The 18,406-nt window shown below is 46.2% G+C and overlaps 1 long non-coding RNA gene across 4 annotated transcripts in view; it reads left to right on the top strand.

Annotated features, from left to right (window-relative positions):
* The window catches only part of LOC135447598 (uncharacterized), a 38,991-nt gene that overhangs the window by 2,166 nt on the left and 18,419 nt on the right, over nt 1–18,406 (top strand). For 2 of the 4 annotated variants that reach the window (XR_010440221.1, XR_010440218.1), the window contains exon 2: nt 8,333–8,453. The exons of 1 other annotated variant lie outside the window; for it this stretch is intronic. This is a non-coding gene — a long non-coding RNA (uncharacterized LOC135447598). Of the gene's footprint in view, nt 1–7,132; nt 7,209–8,332; nt 8,454–18,406 lie in introns of those variants that run through there. One more of the 4 variants, XR_010440219.1, reaches the window with a different exon arrangement.

The following is an 18,406-nucleotide window of genomic DNA, read 5'->3' as shown; positions in this document are numbered from 1 at the left end:
TATAAGACTAGGTCATGAGAATGGATGTTTGGAATAATGACAGAATTCATTATAGGCAAACTAAATTAACAGGGTGTCTTGAGAAACATATGGGGAGGAAATTGCCACTGAAGCCCTGCAAAGTGCAGCTTTACTTCTCATTGTGCTGGGTTCTCCCAAGGCCTCCATGAAACAGGACAGGGGGTTATAGAAGTCATTTTGTGGCAACCCTCTGAATCTGTCGCCTTTTTGTTTGCAAGATGGCTTTTTGCCTTTGAATTTTATGAAAAAGTAAAAGTAATTAAAGCTCATGAATAATGGCATTGAAATGAGCATGCAGCCACCTCTCCCCAGAAGTAAGAGGGAAATAATGTCCTGGTTGGTGTCTTGTTGACCTTGCTCAGACCTTATGGAGCATGGGGGCTGCGCTCAGCCATGCCAGGCACCCAGAGCACCCTTCCTTGCCCCTGCCCTGCATTTCCCTTATCAGGCACTGAGAGCATCCTCACCACCCCGTGGCACCTCCCTAAGAAGCCACCAGCCCAGCTGCCTGTGGCTGCAGAGAGCTCTGATCCCATTGCAGACCCTTTGGGGAATGTGCTCAGGGTCTTGCCAGAGGCTCCACATCCTGAGAAGCTCCCAGGAGACCCTGAGGGAGATGGGCAGGATTAAAGAACCCTTGGTCCTTTCATCAGAATTAATGAATCCTCAGTCAGTGTCCTCCCCAGGACCTCCGCTGCCTGCAGAACTTACCAAAAAATGTAGTTGCCTTTTGCAATTATCAGTCCAAAGCTGTCTGGGGACAGCTGGAAGCTCCAGGAAAGGTCCCTGTGTCTGAGGTGGCCCCATGGTGCTTTTGGGTGGTAAATTGCTGAGCAGAGACTTGGAGCCATGGCTGTGGCTTCCAGCAGGGAAACAGATCTTGGCTTGGTATGAGATATCCATGCCCCATGGAAATGTGGAGCACTTGTGCCTCTGAACTACGTTCCTCTTTAGAGGAGAATGCAGGACTGTAGCAAAGAACTTTTGAAGTCAATGAAACAAACAACTATATAGTAGGAGTATAGCAGGGTAGTGTTTGGTAGAAAAAAAATCAGCCTGGAGAAACTCAAAATGAATGATTGAATAAAAAGAAATTTAGGGAGTTTTGCATTTTGTATTTATATTTATCCATGCACACGTGTGTAACAGCCATATGTATGTGCCTGAGAAGTAATGAGGGAATGTCACAAACCCAGAGCAGTGTGGCACAGGAAAGGCATGAGGATGCTCTGCAAGCCAGCACGGGTTAGCCTGGCATATGACCTGTGCTAAGCAATGGCAAATATAGCCCTAAATTAAATTAGAAAATAATTAAATTATTGAATTTAATTAACGTGGAGCATTATGGAAATAGTCTTTTATTCAAAAGAAACCTACTTTTATTCGTTGTCTCCCCAGGATCTCTAAGTCAAGCTGACAGTGAGGCATGACACGTTTTGAAAGGTGTTTAGCTTAATATTTCAGGAGGTTCCAGTGGAAGAACATGGCAAAGAGCTTAAGAACAAGGTAAAGGAGAAACCTCAAACAGGAGCTTAATAAGCATCTACTGCAATGTCCTCCCTGGGTCTGGAAGAGAAGAATTGAAGTTAAAAGAAAAATTACTATTGGGTTTTTTGTTGTTAGTTGGTTGGTTGGGTTTTTTTGGTCGTGGGGTGTTGTTTGGTTATTTTTTTGTTTTATTTGCTTTTGGTTTTATTTTTTCCTTGAAAGCCCTCTCAGATGTTGAATGTTTTGTGGCTTAGTGCACTGGGAATTAAAAGACAAAGATAGATATATAGAAATCTGTATATGTGTGTATATATATATATACATAGATATATATATGTGTGTATATCTATATAGATACATATTTACATATATAAAAATGTGTGTATATATATGTGTGTATATATATATAAATATATAAAATATATATTTGGTTTTTTTGTAAATTGTTGGCATTAACTGCCCCTGAGCCCCAGCCCTGTGGGGAAGGCTTTGCCTTCTCCTGGGTGGTTTGGGGAGTGGGGCTGGGGGGATGAGACAATGCACTAACCCCAGGTTTTCTGCCTGTGCTTAAAAGGATTTTCCCTCGCGGCTGGCTCCGATACGGTGTGGAAAAGGAAAGGGACAGGGAAGCTCAGAGGAGCTGACAGGGGCAGAAAAAGGGTGTGAAATTCAGCCTATCTGGTGTGTCCCCTTTGATGTGTCACGCAGAGATTGTGCCGGCGCTCAGACGGGAAGGGGTTAACGCGTTTCTCAGTAACCATTGAAATGGGGGCTGTTATGGTCTATTTAGGCAATGATCTGTTACAATATCAATGGCATTTTCGATGGCAGTGTCTCCCATTCTTCTATTGAAATCACAATAGCTTTGGAAGTTCACGGCCATGGCAGTCTCAGGGACAGATTTCTGTTCATTTTTCTTTGTTGTGAAGATTTTTCTTTTTTTTTTAAGAAGTAAATTAACTCGCACAAATGCGAAAGAAGCTTCAAGTGTGTGACCTTTAGACAAAAGCTTCAGATTTGTCATTCTCTCTCCTTAACTTATGCTGTGCTCTCAGCGATGCCTGGATACAATATCCAGCCCAGCTTGGGCTACCTGGCCACAAATAGCTGGGCAAGGCTGGAGTGACAACGTGAAATCTCCATTTCTATGCTGTTGTCAGCTTCTAACACTGAGGGAAAAACGTCAAAGTTGGGGAGAGGTTTTAGCTGCCTGCCTGCCATGCATTTAGATATAAAGGGAGCCTCCTGGCTTGGCCCCTCTCTGCTTCTTTAGAAACCAGGGGCTAATGCAGCCCCAGGACTGTCTGCAGAGGTTACTCGCCCAGCCTTCACTTTGATGATTGATGACAGTGGAGAAACTAATGATATTTTATTCACCTGTCAAAAAAATTCCTTGCCCTGGGCAAGGCAAGGCTAGCATGGCAGAATTTTAACGCTGCTCTTTTGACAAAAATGCAGTTATCCCATTTTCCCTCATATATTATCTCAAAGGGAAAAGTGCTGTCCTGCCGAGCCGGCTGCTCTGGGGTGCTGGCCAGGGGAATCTCTCCGGCCTACAGAGTGCCTTGAACTTTGAACATGCATTGGGAGCATGAAACAGGCATTGCAAGTGCATTCCCAGTGGTTCTGCCCCTCGGTGCCCAGGCAAGGAAAAATCCCCAGGGCCAAGGGGGTGTTTTGAAATATCCTCCCAAAAATGCAAAGTATCTTTAGACCAAGAGCACCCCCTTCTCAATTAGTTCTGTCTTAAATGCATTGAGCCCCATCAGACAATTTTCTGGAGTTTTGCCCCATTTAGGTGATTTGGTTTTACTCTGTGTTTGTATTTCTTGATTCCATGTTATAAATCTCTTCCTTGCTAAGGAGGAAACTCAATATTACCTGTTCCTGCAGCTGCCTGTCAGAGGGCTCTTCCTAGGCCAAGTAAACTCTATGTAATTGTTAGAAAAACTGTTGTTTTCCCTGCTTCCTCTTAGGTATAGCTGGCTGTGTCCAGCTGCACCAGGCAAGACACCCTGAGGTTCAAAGAGGGTAAAATATGTTGAAAACTAGTGCAGCAAAGTCATGGAAGCTGTGAATAGGCAGGGGTTTTTTGTGCACTGTTTATCAGCAGACTGCCCTGCTAGGTGTTGATCTGTGCTGTTATATCACAAGGCAGGGAGGAATTGGACTGCAGGGCCAGCTTGGCTGCAGTTGGAGCTGCAGGCAGCCTGGTGGCATGGCTGGGAGCTGGGAGCAGTGAGTGCAGGATGAAATGGGGCTGTTCCAGGTGCTCTGGGCAAAATGCTGCCTCCTGGGCAGGGACAAGGGGAGCTGGCCGTGGCACCAGCAGCAGCACAGCCGCTCCCATGGCTCACAGTGAGCATCTCCTGCACCCTCAGTGCCATTCCCCTCAGAGAGAAATGACAACAGCCTGCTCAGGGTCCCATTGTGTTTGCCCATGGCAGTGCACTCCTGGCTGTGTCTTGGCGTGTCCTCCCGAGCCTTCAGTCATCCATAGCTTTGGCAAAATGTTTCCTCAAGGAGCCAATTGATAAAGTGGATGAAAAGGGATCTAAGTGCCTGGGCAGGCTCTGAAAAGCTAGATTCCTGCAGCACAGCCTAAAGTGCAGAAGTATGAAAAGGAAACGTTTCCTGGTGATGCCAGGGCAGCTAGAGCTGCTCAGATGGGATGCCAACTGCTGTCAATAGCTGAACTAATCTGAAGTGCCATTAAAACGCATAACAAAGAAATCCACAAGACAAAAAAATATCTTTTTCCAACCTATTCGCTGTAGGGTGCTGCTGTGGTCCTGTGGGCAGCATGAGGAGCCCCTCATCATGCAGAGAGCAAGACCTGAAGGTCCAGAACACCTCTGTGCGTGGGCAGGAGGGTTTCTCCTGCTCTCCCCAGGATGGCATTTTAAGCTATGTAAGGCAAAGCAGAGGTGCAAGCTGGTCCTGGTGTGACCAGGGAGCCAAAGGAGTTCAGGAACTGCAAGGAGATGGAGCAGAGGTCTCCTTTGTCTGCTGGATGTGAGAGGGAAAGGCAGGAGCCAGTGCCAGCCTATCCTGCTGCCAGGGCTGTGCTGGGTTACTGCACAGGAGATGTTCCAGGTGCAGGAGAGTCCTTCAGGTGACTTTGCAATCTGTACCTCTGCAGCAACTGTGATTAGAGTGAGAGGTGAAATTGAGGGCTTAGGTGAGGTTTGAATATTACCTTTTTTTTAAAACTTGGCTTTTTTTCTTTCTTTTTTTTTTAATTAGAAAACGTGACTGTCACTTTGAGTTCAGGGTCTGGTTACAAGGACTTACCTCTATTTCACAGCAAGAAATTTGTCTTGACAGTAATCAATGCAGGTTATAAAAGAAAAGAAAAAAAGAGAAACTTCAAGCATTTGCAATGTGAAGGCTCCAATATGCTGTAATTTCAGCTCCTTCTCTTTCACCTCCATGGAGAATACAAAAAAATTAGTTCTTTTTGATATCTCCAGTGCAATTATGGAGAGAGAAATGAAACTTGTGGAAATGAAAGTTGGTGTGTCTTAGGGATGCCAGACTTTGAGCACAGAACCTCTACAGAAAACATGCAAGTTTCCTCTTTTGAAAGTCTCACTTGGCTTTTTAAGATTCTACCCTGGGGTGATAATTGCCTGTTGCTGTTATTGCCCCCTGTAAAGTCACAAAGCCATGATTTATTTTCACTGTTTCCATAGGAAATGTTCACATTTCAGCAGAAACTGGAAAATGCAGCTGCTTTGCTCCGGAGGAGCTGCCACAACAGTGCAGGCAAGAAGGAGCTTGGACACGTCCTCACCTCTGGCAGGGAATCCCCATGAGCTCAGGGCTGGGGTTTGTGAAAGAGCTCGCTTTGTTTTGCACAATTTTAGTTTTCCAGCAGGAAACTCCAGTTTATTTCCCCCCAGAAGGCAGATCCTTCTCAGGGGTACCCTGAGACCTGCAGAGCTGTGTCTGCCTCGCTGGCGATGGAGATGTGAGCACCTCCAGCCTGGCCTGGTCCTGCTGGGCACCACCCCCCTTCTTTTATAAATGAAAGCACTGCGAGGTGGGTGCTCCCTTTGTGATGGCTGTGATATTTTCAATGCTTTTCCAGTGGGTTTTTGGCACATTACTCATAACCTGTGGAAAGGGTGTTGGGTGAAAAGTGAATGACTGAGCAAGCAATTCCGGCAGCCCTGGGAAGAGTCACTGGAATTCCTGCTGGATTTGCAGGCTGTGGCTTTGCCCGAGCTATGACTTTGCGTTGCCACTAAGTGGCAGCCGAGTAAAAAACATGGTAAAATGAAACTTTCCCGAATAAATGTCAACGCGAGGTGCAGGAGCAGAAAGGAAAATTTCTAAGCTGGCGTTCCTCAGCTCGGCAGTGCCCTGCTGTTTATCCTAGGAAATTAAACCTTGGGAGGAGAGAGAGTGATACAGATGCTGTAGGGATGCACAGGGGGAAGCTGAGTGTGCAGGAGACCCTGGCTGTGCAGATGGATGCACTGGGGAGCAGATGAGCAGTTCAGCCCAATTCTACCTCCTGATTTGGCCAGTGTGATGTTGAAAATTTACAGAAATCATCCAAAAAAGGGTTGGGACATCAATAAATGCCATAAAGTGTGCAGGGTGGGGGTAAAAGCAGGGAATCAGGCTGTGGTCCTCCCTACCCCCACAAATGATGCCAAACTGAGCTCCCCACGTAGCCAGCCCCTGGGTAACGTTTGGCTCTGATGCATTATTAACCATTTTAATTTTTAAGTGGTTTGAAAGATACTCAGGTAAAGCCTCCTGAAAGCAAGGCAGAACTAGGTCAGACACAGAGTGCGTTGCCTTTAATTAGCACCTGCGCAGGATTTTTAACCTTTTGTGAAATTTGGGACCTCAGGAACATCCACTGCTCTGCTCTGGAGCCAATGCAGAGATGACCTCTTCAGGGAGAAACAGTAATTGGAAGTGTCAGTTATCTGAAACTTTTATCCAAAAAGACAGGATCCTGGGCACTGTGCCAAGGTTCTTGCACTTGGAATATTTTACAATATTTGAAGAAAGTAGCATGCATGGCATAAATTTTAATGTTCAAAGGACTCCTGAGATAACTTTTTTTTTCCAAGCGTAAAGCAAATAGTAGAAAGGGAAGATAACTATCACAAAGTCATCTAAAAATGCCAGGGGGCTTCTGTCTCAGACACCAACACAATCTGATGCTGTCGATCTGCTGAATTTCAACAAAGGCCAGCCCAAAGCCAGGGCTGCAAATGATGGTTCTGCATAAGGTTTTTGTGCTCCACACTTAATTTGCGCTTAAGTCATGCAACATCAATCTTGCAGTCAGGGAGGCAGCTCCCAGTCTTGCCCAGTGTGAGACCCTGGAGATGCTGCGCTGCAGCTGCAGCAGTGAGGATGGAGGAGGGCTGGGACACAGGAATGCTGTCCCTGACCAGAGCAGAGACCCCAAACAGGTGTGGGGTGTGTCAGGGTCTCCCCTTGCACAGGATTTCCTGATGTGCTTTTCCACCTTTCCAGAGCATCCTTGTGTTGGGAATCCCCTGGGGAGGTGGTGGCACCAATCCTGCCTCATTCTGACCTGTGCTGACCTAGAGCCTTTCTGAGGCTTGTTTTTCCTCTTTTATTCCCTGCACAGGGCTGAGCTCACTCCCTTGGATGCCTTTCCAGCTGCAGATACTGGTACACAGATGCTGGTACCCTTTTAGCAGGAGGTAACCCCTGCTCTGTGCTTGCTGGTGGATCTGAAATGCTCCCTGTGGGGTCAGAACCCACCATGTGGCCTCTGCCACCCCTTCCTCCCCTTCTCACCACCACTGCACCTCATTTCCCTGGGTAAATTACACATGGGGTGGCATTCTGGCAGGGCATTGCCCCAGTGTGACCTAATTGCTACAAGCAGCCCCAAAGGAGGCAGGATTTTCCAATTCTACCCAGGCTGCTCTTTTTTTCAAAGGTCACACCAAGTGACCATGCTTTCAGCTTTCAGCCTGCCCATTTCCAATGCCACCTTTGGAGGGGAATGGGAGAAAAAAATTCACCTTGCTCCAGTAGTGAGGTTTTTGGAAAAAATTAAGAAATGCAAGACAAAAGCTTGGCTGAATGTGCACGATGTGCCCAGGCGTGTGAGCCAGGCTTCCCCAGAGGGGATAAGGAGCTGTTTGGGAGAGATTTGGAATGCTGCTTTCTGCAGAAGGTTTATGTTCCCAGCACAAACCTGTGCTGCTTTCAGCCTGCCCTGGAGCAGCAGCAGTGCCTGTGGGACAGCCTTGGGATGGGATGGGATGCAGCACATCCAGGTCCCTGCTCCTCAGGGGATGGATGGGCTGGGATGAACTGCAGCACATCCAGGTGCTCTGGGAGGTGCCTGCTCCCAAGGGGATGGATGGGATGGTGCTGCCACCCAGGGCTGGCTCCGTGGAGGTCCCTGGGTGTGAGGTGGTTTGTTCAGCCACAAGCCCGGGGTTCAAAGTGCTGGCAGGGCTCTGTGGAGCTTTATCTGTGCTGTGCAGATGCTGCGGCCTGGTCAGAGCCAAGCGCTGGATGAGGGCAGCGTGGTGCTGGCAGGGGACTCCTCACAATGTGTTGCTGGACAGCCCATCCTGTCCTGCCAAAATACCTCCCTCTGGAGCTGCTGTTCTCAAAACCTGGCATGTTTGCTTTACAGAGCACCAGGGCCCATTCCAGGTGGTGATCCTGAGCTCCTCTGCTTCCCTTAGGGCTTTTGCCCTCCCCTGCAGTCCAAGTTTGCAGCAGCTTTTCCTCTTTTTGAACAGAAACACTGTACACCAGACTAATCTATTTATTTCTGCACTCTTCTTTTCATGTGCTGATTCAGACATGAGCTTTCCTCTGCAGTTTATCTCTGGCTCCTGTCTGTGTTCAGTCAGATGTTGGGTCCTGCTCCCCTCAATGAACAGGCAGTGGTTGCTCTGCTCAAACAACCTGAAGGCATCCAGGTAAGCACGGAGCTGGAGCTGTTTGGGATGTGGTTTTGGAGTGGATGGCACCTCATTTCTGACCAGTTGTGCACCCAGGATTTAGAGAGGAGAGTGAAGCTGGCCCAGGGTACCCTGTCTCCAGCCTGTGACGTCTCCTCAGTCTCCATTTCTGTCATGAGCACACTCCAGAAGCAATGTGCTGCCCTCAGGCTCTTCTCCTGCACACAGGTTCCCCTTTATTTGCTGAATGTGTTCATTTCCTTGGAAATCAAATGCTTGGCAAGGAACAATTTAGCCCATGTTTGGATTTCTTCTGTCACTGGTTGCAAAATCAGATTATCAAATACTTTCTCCTTAGCCAACATCTCAGTAGAAATTAGTTACATATGAGGGGAAAAAAAACCCCTCTATTCTGAGGGTGGCACAATAAATTTCTGGCTGTTTTAACCTTGTCAGTGGAGTACCAAATGGATTGGCTGCTGGAAAGCCTATGGCACTATTCTCTGCTGCTGAGCACAGAAGGGGAAATTGCCTTCCACTCTTAAATCTGCAACTTCTGCCTTTTGTGTGATGGCAAACAGAAATATTGCCAGATCATCTTTAAACTCAGAAGCATTAAGGACTGTTTTTTCCCAGGAGAGGAAGAGATGTTTAACTTTAGATGTGTGATTGCCCCATTATCTTCAAAGGCAAGGAGCTGTAGCTGAAGTTAGGCATATCCTGAGGTCCCTCTCTGAAATAGAGCCTGACAACAGAATGAATGTGAGGAGCTCAAATTTGCTGTTACAGTGCTGAGGTTTTTCTGTAGGCAGCTGGGGAATTGGGTGCACACAGGGGCTGGTGCTGTGTCCCTTCCCAGACACAAGCTCAGGGGCACTCACCATGAACAGAGGGTAAATACACAGGCTCAGATTCTCCAGCAGAAAATTTTGAAGTGTTCTGCTGACCGCACTAGGTCTGCATTGATGTATATCCAAGAAAGTCTGCCCTTAAAGGCTTCCAGGAAAGAACAACCTACTGATTTTATTATTTTTTAATTGTTGAGGTATCAGTTTGGTTTTGCACTGTAATATTTATTTTCGGGGCATGTCTCCTGGCTCAATGGCACCGAATGTTGGGCTGTTTCTTCATGCAGTGGGATTGATTTATTTGGGGTTGCAGTGGTCTCATTCATAGTAAGGTTTGTCTCCTCTGTTAATGCTCAGGGTTAATTTTTGTGCACATGTGTGTAGGAGATAGTAAGGGCATTGTTGATGGGGAAGAAAGACTTCTATAAACACAAACATCAGAAAATTCTGAGATCTCCTCAGCTGGCAGCAATAGCTGATCAATCACAGCAGGCAGAGATTCCCTTGCTGAGGAAGGGCTGTGCTGTCCCAGAGACACAATTCCTTTTGCCACACACAAAGTGCTCAGAGTTTGCTGGTGCCCTGAGATGCGACAAGGTTAAATAATGGTGACTATTCCCCTGCATCTAATGGTGCAACAGCACAAGGCAGGGCTTGCTGTCCAGCAGGAGACATCTAAGCGTGAATATCATAACGAATGCCTGATCCTCAGCTGGTCTCCTGCTCCCTCAGGTGCACATGAACATGAGTGGTTTGGGCACCACAGGGTCCCAAGGCAGCTCTAATCCCCCTTGCTCAGGTATCCCCATGCAGGATGGGCAGTAGGGAGAGGAATTTGTGCCATTTTGGGGAGCTATGGATAAGATTTAGTGCAGGGAATTACTTTGTAATTCATGGCTTTAGAACCAGTTCAATTAACAGAAGTTTACTTTTGGATGCTTTTAAAGGGAAGGATGCAGATGCCCTGCTTGTGCTGCTCCCACATGACTTTATTTTTGCTTTTGCAAGTTGGATTTACAGATTTCCTCTCTCATTAAAAGTGGTGGCAATATTAAGCCTGGGAATCCTTGATGGATTTCAGATTGAATGTTGTGAGTCTTGTATTAATGCAGGCTAGCTGCAAATAAATGAGGAAACCCATTAAGCATGTGGTGTGCCTTATAAATATTCCATAACACAGAAGTGTTAATGTAATGATGAGAAAGGAAAAACAAAGGTGTAGGAGTCAGGAAATGCCAGGCACTGAAAGACCACTGTGATCATCTCTAGGTTCTGCATTAACCCTTCAGATGATGAGGGCCATGCTGGACCCCTCATGGAGCAGTGCACAAAATTTTGGAATTTCATGCAATTTTTTTTTTTTTTTTGGTAACAGGCCAAGTTTGAGTGAGACAGTGAACCAAATGTAACACTGAAAAACAAATCATTGCAATGTAAACAGGGATGCTGTTTTTAGTGAAGCTGTGCTCACTTTCTGACTGTGTGCTTGTCCTTTGATGCACAATTGGGTGATTGAAGCTTAAATATTGAGCCAGCATGAGTTTTGCACTGTGCTCTGCAACCACAAAAAATACACAGTAGCTGTGGCGTGACACCACAGAGTCTGTGCCTTGTGTTTGCATGGAGACCATTCCAAAGTGTAGGTGATTATGAGAGCTGTGCTGGAGATCAATCCAATGCATCTGCCTTGGAGTCTGAAACACTGAGCTGAGCATGGGGAGAGCTCAGGACAAACACAGAGAAGTGCAGTGTGTCACTGAGGTGTGGATGCTCTGCCAGCCACAGAGACAGGTGTTCTGGCTGGGTTTTAACAGGACCATCCATTACTTGTGCAGTGGTGCAGGCTGAGCAGAAACAGCCCAGCAGTGCCCACACTCCTGTGTGCTCAGCAGCCAAGCTCCCCATGGCCAGCACTGCACTCCCTGCTCCCTGCAGGGCCTCACAGGAGCTGTGCTCTGCTCTCCACCCCGTGCACCAGAGGGTTTCTTCTGGATAATGCACAGTGAGCTCTTTTCTGAGCTTGTTCTAGTGAGGAGCTTGGCTCCTGGTGCTCACCTCTCCCTTCTGTGCAGTTTTGTGACCTGCATTGTCACCTTGCAGCTCCTGGCAGCCCCCAGAGTGGTACAGCACTCAGTGTGAGCAAGGCAAGGAGGCATTTGTGGTGATTTCCAAGCTCTGCAGTGATGGAGGTGGGTGAGGAGGTGCAGCCAGACCTTGGCAAGCAGCTCCTGCCTGTTGGGATGTTTCTTGAGCTGGCAAGCACCACACAGAGGGGAATTTGGCCAGGCAGGGTAGCTGGTGGGACAGAGGGAGTGTCTGGCTGTGAGACACACAGCTTTTATCAGGTTTCTTCTGCTCCTGGCTCTGAGCAGCACAAGAGCTGGGCTCTGGGCTGGGGTGTGCAGGTGTCACTTGAAGCCTCCGCCAGTGCCCCAGCAGGAATGCTGCTGAGTCCCAGGGAGAGGTCACAGAATTCTGGAATCATAGAATGGGTTTGGGCTGGAAAGGGCCTTAAAGCTCACCTGCTTCCAACCTCCCTGCCATGGGCAGGGTGCTGTGGATTATTGCAGGCAGCAATTGTGGTTTTGGACAGGAGCAGGGCTCTCTCCTTCTTGCTCCAGGAATATTTTCATTTTGGTTTCTGGTCCCAGCTGATGGCTGGGTGCCTCTTTAGAACCAGGTGTTTGGAGTGCCATCTTACTTGGCTGAATGAACTGCTGACATCAGGTTGGTTGGAGGAGGCTATGAAAGATCATGTCATGGCATGCTATAGATGATCTGAGACCCACAATCATCTAAAAGATGGGCAGCAAGCCCATGATAACTTAATGCATTGGATCAGCTCAATTTTGGGTCCAGTGGTGTTGTTTTCTGCCAAATGGGAGTCGTTTATCAACTCCAGTGGAATGGGATCTTCTTTTGGAGATTTTGTTGGAGACAGAGCTGTAAGAGGAAAAGTCCCTGGCATGGGAGCAGATGGAGATGCCTTAAAGCACCTCTTCAGACACCATGGTGGAAGAGGAGAGCCTCTTCTCAGTGCATGAAACTGTAGCACAGTTTAATCTCAGTATCAGGCTTGCAGAGGCAGCCAAAATACTCAGGAGTTTGCAAACCTCATCATGTTCTGTGAAATTCAGCTGTCAGATGAGGAGAGTTCTGTCTCTCTGAGTCAACAAGGCACAGTTTTGAATATCCAGGGAAAATCCCAAGGAAGAAGGAAGGTTTTTACCCCTGCACTCTATATGTTAAACCTGCCCTGTGGCTCTGTAGGTGCCTTGCTGGGATGTGCTGGCTGTCCTGGCCCCTCTCAGCACTCCTGGGCACCCTGGTGGAGGTGTGGGGATGTTTGCTGAGGGTTTGGTGTGCTCAGCATCAGGATCTGTTGGAACATGAATCTGATCAGAGGGGGAGCAAGGGGCTGTGGGTGCTGTGTCCAGTTGTGGTCTGGCTGCCTGGACAGGCTCACACACAATCACAGGCAGAGTTTGGATGTTGGCTCACTGTACCTGGCAGGCATGTGACATTTACCCTGACCCTGCAGGGCACAGACCCTTTGCACACAATGTCATGGAATTAGGGCACAAGCAGGTGGCCTTTCAGTCCCTTACACAGCGCAGATGCCACCTCTCTCCTGTAGCTTTTTTTCTCCAATAAATATTTATTTCTGCCCACAAAGCAAGCCAAACCAGCTTTCCCCTGCTTTTCCCTTTGCTGGTGCACCTCTGTGGCTTTTGAAAGTGCTCTTGCTTGCTGGATTTGGGACATTCTGGTTTTCAAATGTCTCCAGGTTATTGAGCACCAAGGGATGAAAGGTGACCTTTCCCTTGGGGATGCTTGTGACCGTGTTCACAGGGGTCTGAGGATGAGGGAAGAGACGAGGATCTGACTCCATATTTCAGAAGGCTTGATATATTATTTAATGATATATATTATATTAAAACTATACTCAAAGAATAGAATAAAGGATTTAATCAGAAGGCTAGCTAAGAATAGAAAAAGAATGATAACAAAGTTTGTGGCTTGGCTCTCTGTCCGAGCCAGCTGACTGTGATTGGCCATTAATTAGAAACAACCACAGGAGACCAATCACAGATGCACCTGTTGCACTCCACAGCAGCAGATAACCACTGTTTACATTTTGTTCCTGAGGCCTCTCAGCTTCTCAGGAGGAGAAAATCCTAAGGAGGGGATTTTTCATAGAAGATGTCTGTGACAGATGCTCATCCCAGAGCTCCACATCCATAGAAGGCTCCAAGTGCTGCCTCTGTTTTGTGCCTGGAATTGTGTGAGGGGCAGGAGGGCAGGTGGCGCTGCCCTGGCCACAGCAGTGGCAGAGCAGCAGGAGCTGCTTTGTGAGACTCTTTGAGCCCTGCCTGTGGCTCCAGCTAGTTTCTGCTCACTTCCAAAGTGTGAAAAGAAATTCTGTACAGAGAGATAAAGTGGTCAGATGTCCTGCACTCCTGACTGAAGCATAGCTTCGGTGCAGAGCTAACAAAAAGCTGTGCAGTGTGATGGATAGCTATGAAACATGAAATGTGGCAGGTTTCTTTGGCAATAACATTAGAAATCCTTGGTTTATTGGTATGAAACAAAAGAAAATAATATAAATCCATCTATTGCAGAGTTTTCCAACAAAAAAGTCAGTAGAGCTTTTGCCATATGTGCTATTTCTACATAACTGACACTTCCTTTCCCAGAAGGAAAAGTTTTTGTCTTGGTCTTCATTCTGTGCCCAGAATCTGTGTGGAAATCTCATCAGATGTTGCATCAAAGTTACTCGGTAGTAGAGGAACAGCAAAGTTAAAACAGGGAAAAGTAACAATGGTTTGATAACTTTGCAGAGTGGAAGCTGCTACTTTGTGGTAGATCAATTATCAAAGCATCAGGAATGGGGATGCTCCAGCTCAGTTTGCTAAAACCAGCCAGGGTCCAGGCTCATCATGTTTGTCTCTCTCTGAGCATTTAGATTCCTTCTCTTAAAGGACATTTTTCCAAATGACACTGTTTAACTAATGCAGGATTCCTATGTCTGAAGGACAGTCTGTGATCCAGTCCATTGACTCCTGATTTCATTTAAACTGCAATTCATTATTTTGTTCCTGTGCTCATTCAAGAACCCATTGTTCATTACTCTTTCATCACTCTATGATTGGAACAATTTGTATCTGTCGTTCTTACATTGGCCAGATAATGAAATAATCATTTGTGCATCTACACTGTGTTTTACATTTATTTTTCACAGTGTAATTCACTTTGTAGGGTCATTTTATCATTCTGGAACAAACTGTGATTTTGTTTAAGCATTTGCTGGTTGGTAACAGTCTGCAGCTGCCAGCATCAGGAAGTGTGTTGGGATACTGCTGTCTGCAGACAACAGTGGTGAAATTACTGCTGATCCTGCAGCTAACAAAACCAGCCCACCTCCTAGGAGGAAGGATTCTGATGTCCAAAGCACACTGGTTTTACTGTGAGTAAAGTCCTGCACTCTTTCCCAGGGTTTGGGTCACCCTTTCAGAGAGAGATAATAATAAGGGGTAAGATTACCTTAATAAAATTGAAACTAGATGATAATGCACCCAGAACACAATTATGGTGCTATTCAAATGAGCTCCCATACTCAAGGAGGTCAGCAAGGTTATGATTTCTAGAGGGGTCAAGAGATTACTAGAATAAACTAATTATTCTGACATCAAATAGATAGAAAGGTGATTGCTGATTGGTTAATTCATTTTTCTTCTGTGAATCTATTTCTGTTCAATTAATTAAAATGACACATATGTTATACTCTCCAAATATCACCCACATTATTATGTAAAGGTTGAGTTAGTCATTACATTGGAAAAGGTCAGGGCTTGAATTTAATGCTGGAGGGAGATACTTTCTTCCATTTACTCGTCAGCATTACCATCCAGCTCCTGCTTGGCTGTGGTTTTCAATGAACTTCCTTATCCTAGGAATGATTCCCATTTCAAGTTTCATGGAAAGGTGATGGTCTTGGTGCTTCTGCTTATTGGGTGTATGGGGCTGGGTCTTCAAGGGACTCTTCTGTCCTCATGGGCTCTTCCTGCAAGGAAAACCAAATCTCCTACAGTTGGAGAAGGTCAGATGGATATTTACAGGCCTTGTAAAACAGCCGCGGAATATTCCAGGTTACTGTCACATAAATAGTTTAAACATTTGTTTATGCTGTTTGCAGCAGGAGTGACTGAGGGGACATGTGGCCATGGGATTTGCCAGAGTCTGTAAACATAAATCTGTGGTTGCATTTATAATTTTAATGCCTTATGTGATACATTTGACTCTAATTTTAATGGTCTAGAATTTTTTTTTTTGTAAATATATTAATTCTTCTTAGTTATGCTCCATTAACTGGCGTTTAGTTAATGTGTGTGCAGGCTGTATCAGCCCTTCTCATAGAACAGGATGGGGAAGAAATGCTCCAAGACACAAGCTGGCATCAGATTCATCTGGAGAGACAAAATATGAACAGAAACAAACTGTGGCAGGATGTTAAAAAATCACCTGCTTCTGAGGGGAGATGCAACCGGGTAACGATCCATGGAAACGTGAACATTTTGGATTCTGTGTCTCCCATTCAAATTTATGAGCAGCTGTCAGGGCGCCGGTGCCGCTCGCTCCACGAGGGGGATTGCTCTTTGCCAAACCATAATGAGCAGATTATGGGTGGTAGAAAAAGTGTGGGACTCTCTGAGAAATTTCAGTGCATCATATTAACTTCTCTCTGATGTTAGCAATTCCCCATCATATTGTATTACCGATCACTGTCACTAATATACCATGAAATTCAGATGTATAATGTAGTGTACAACTCAACCTCTCATTTCAGAGGTTTGTTACCCATAATCCTGCATGAGCCATTAGCAATGTCACTGAACAGAGGAAAACTCATTCACTTCTTACAGGGCTTCCCCTGCTGGCAAATAAGTGACATATTACACATGGGCACAATGCTTGATTCTCCAGAGGGTTTTGATTGTGACTTTGTGGAATGTGGCCTCTCTAATGGGCAATCAGGCCTCCACCATCCCCAGTCTATGGGCCCTGCTGGATGGCTGAGCAGCTGGGTACTCTCATAAAGCACCTATTTGCTTTTCTTTAAATTATTTATCAGTTGTTTATGATATTTTAAAGGAGGTATCATGCTAAAAGGTAAAAACATACGCTCACCAAAAATGAAAGAACTGAAGGGCAGGGTTAAAATGTGGGAAAAAACTTTGATTTTTAGTAGGCTCGGTCTCACTTGCAAAAGGTTTGTGGCCCAAGTTTGGGGATGAGGGTGAGCACCCAGGTCCCTCAGGAACCATCAGCACAGGGCCAGGAGTGAGGCACAGCACCATCCATCCACAAATGAGGCACAGATGAAACCCAGCTGCCACTGGAAAAGCTCTCAGTTTAAATTGCAAGGACAATCTCTCAAGGCAGGCTCAGCAGAAGGTTTCACAGGGAAAGGGACTGTCTCATCTTCCAAGGAGAAAAGGGATGCCTCTAAGGAGCCTCCACCTACTTGTTGGGCTGTGATGTTCCACAGGTTTTTGTTGACCTTCCCCATGGGGATGTTGGGTGAGGTTTTCTATCTGGGGATTCATCCTGAGCTGTGATGCTGTTACCCTGAGTGAGGTGCCCCTTTCAGACACACATTTGCAGTTCTGACAGCAAACCATGGGCTACAGGACACGGCTGTGGTTGACACTGAGCTGCAGATAATAACTTTGAGAGTGTAGTTTTGTGCTAAATTTTCACTTAGCTTCCATTTCGTCATTTTGCTCGTGTGAAAGTTAAATGGGATGGTGTCACAAGCCTTCCTGAGCCAAGATGTATCACATCTACCTCTCCCCTTTGCCTCTGTGCTAATTATCTTGACAAATTGGTTTGCTGTGATTTGCTTGGAAATTCTGCCGGTCGCTTCCCACCCTCTTACTGTCAGACTGCACCTGCAATGCTTGGCTGTTTTACCTGGGTCTTTTTGCAGGTTTGTCCAGAGGGTCTGTGCCTCCTGCAGCCATGGGGCAGCATCCTCCACAGAAATTGAGAGAATGGTGGGGTGGGTGAGCTTCAGAGCTGCTCCTGTCCCAGCAGGGAAGGTGGATGGCAGGTTAGAGCTGACAGAGGAAGAGAGTGAGCTCTGCATCTGCAGCCTGTGTCTGCTGAATGCCAAGGTCGTGCTTCCTCCTGGTTCACCTTGTACCACAGCCCAGATAACACGTCTGGAAATGTCACTCCCTTCCTGACCTCTAGATCAGAAACGCATTAATAGGTTGCCTATTTGTTCAGTTTCTTGTTTAAATTAAGTAATTACTTTTACAATTTTAGTTTTAGTAACATGTAACAGTTTTCTTGTATGGTTTTTTTTGCCATTCTTGCATCAAGGCCAAGGTCAGGCCAAGAGCTTTTTGGCTGGGAGGTCATTCTGTTCAAGAAGGCACTCTGACACATTGATGCTGCAGCATTTGAGGTTTTTACAGAGAAAACATAGATTTAAATGGCAGGTGAAACACACTGCAGGCTGAGTGGCAGCAGGGCTGTAACATCACCCATCAAGGCAAGGCTGCAGTTTCTTAATTTTGCCTGAGCTGGGCTATGAGGAGGTGAAGCTGCAGCTCCAATTCCAGCTCTCACAGCTAACAAGGTGCTTTGTGGGTTCTCCCAGCAATGGTGTGACAGGCCCAGTGGTTCCTGTGTTGTCAGTTCAATACTCTGCCACTCCCAATTTATTTCATGTATTCTCTGCAATCTCCATGTTTTCTATTGTCAGGATGGTGATGAATCTATTTCTGTTCCTGAAAGGATGCAAGAGAGGGACATGAGAGCCAGCACAGCTCTGTTAAATACCTTGTTGTCAGGACATATCAGAACTCCAGTCTGGTTTTTAAACACAACTTGCTAAAAAATCTGTTTAAGGGAGTACACAATTATTAGGAGTGATGCTTGTGACAGTAACACACATGACATTTTAGATGTTTCCCTAAATGACCTGATTTGCTCACCAATAGTTTTGCCTGTACAATAACCAGGCAGCCAGACTCAAAGTGCAATTAAAAATTAGGTCCAAGCTGTTACCAGTTTAAATCAGTGTAAAGACATACCAACCTGGGAATGATAAAC

This window comes from Zonotrichia leucophrys, chromosome 4A, assembly GCF_028769735.1.
Source record: "Zonotrichia leucophrys gambelii isolate GWCS_2022_RI chromosome 4A, RI_Zleu_2.0, whole genome shotgun sequence".
In the NCBI taxonomy this organism is placed as follows: Eukaryota; Metazoa; Chordata; class Aves; order Passeriformes; family Passerellidae; genus Zonotrichia; species Zonotrichia leucophrys.
Note: the sequence above shows the minus strand (reverse complement) of the source record. Positions and strands in the feature narration are given on the sequence as shown.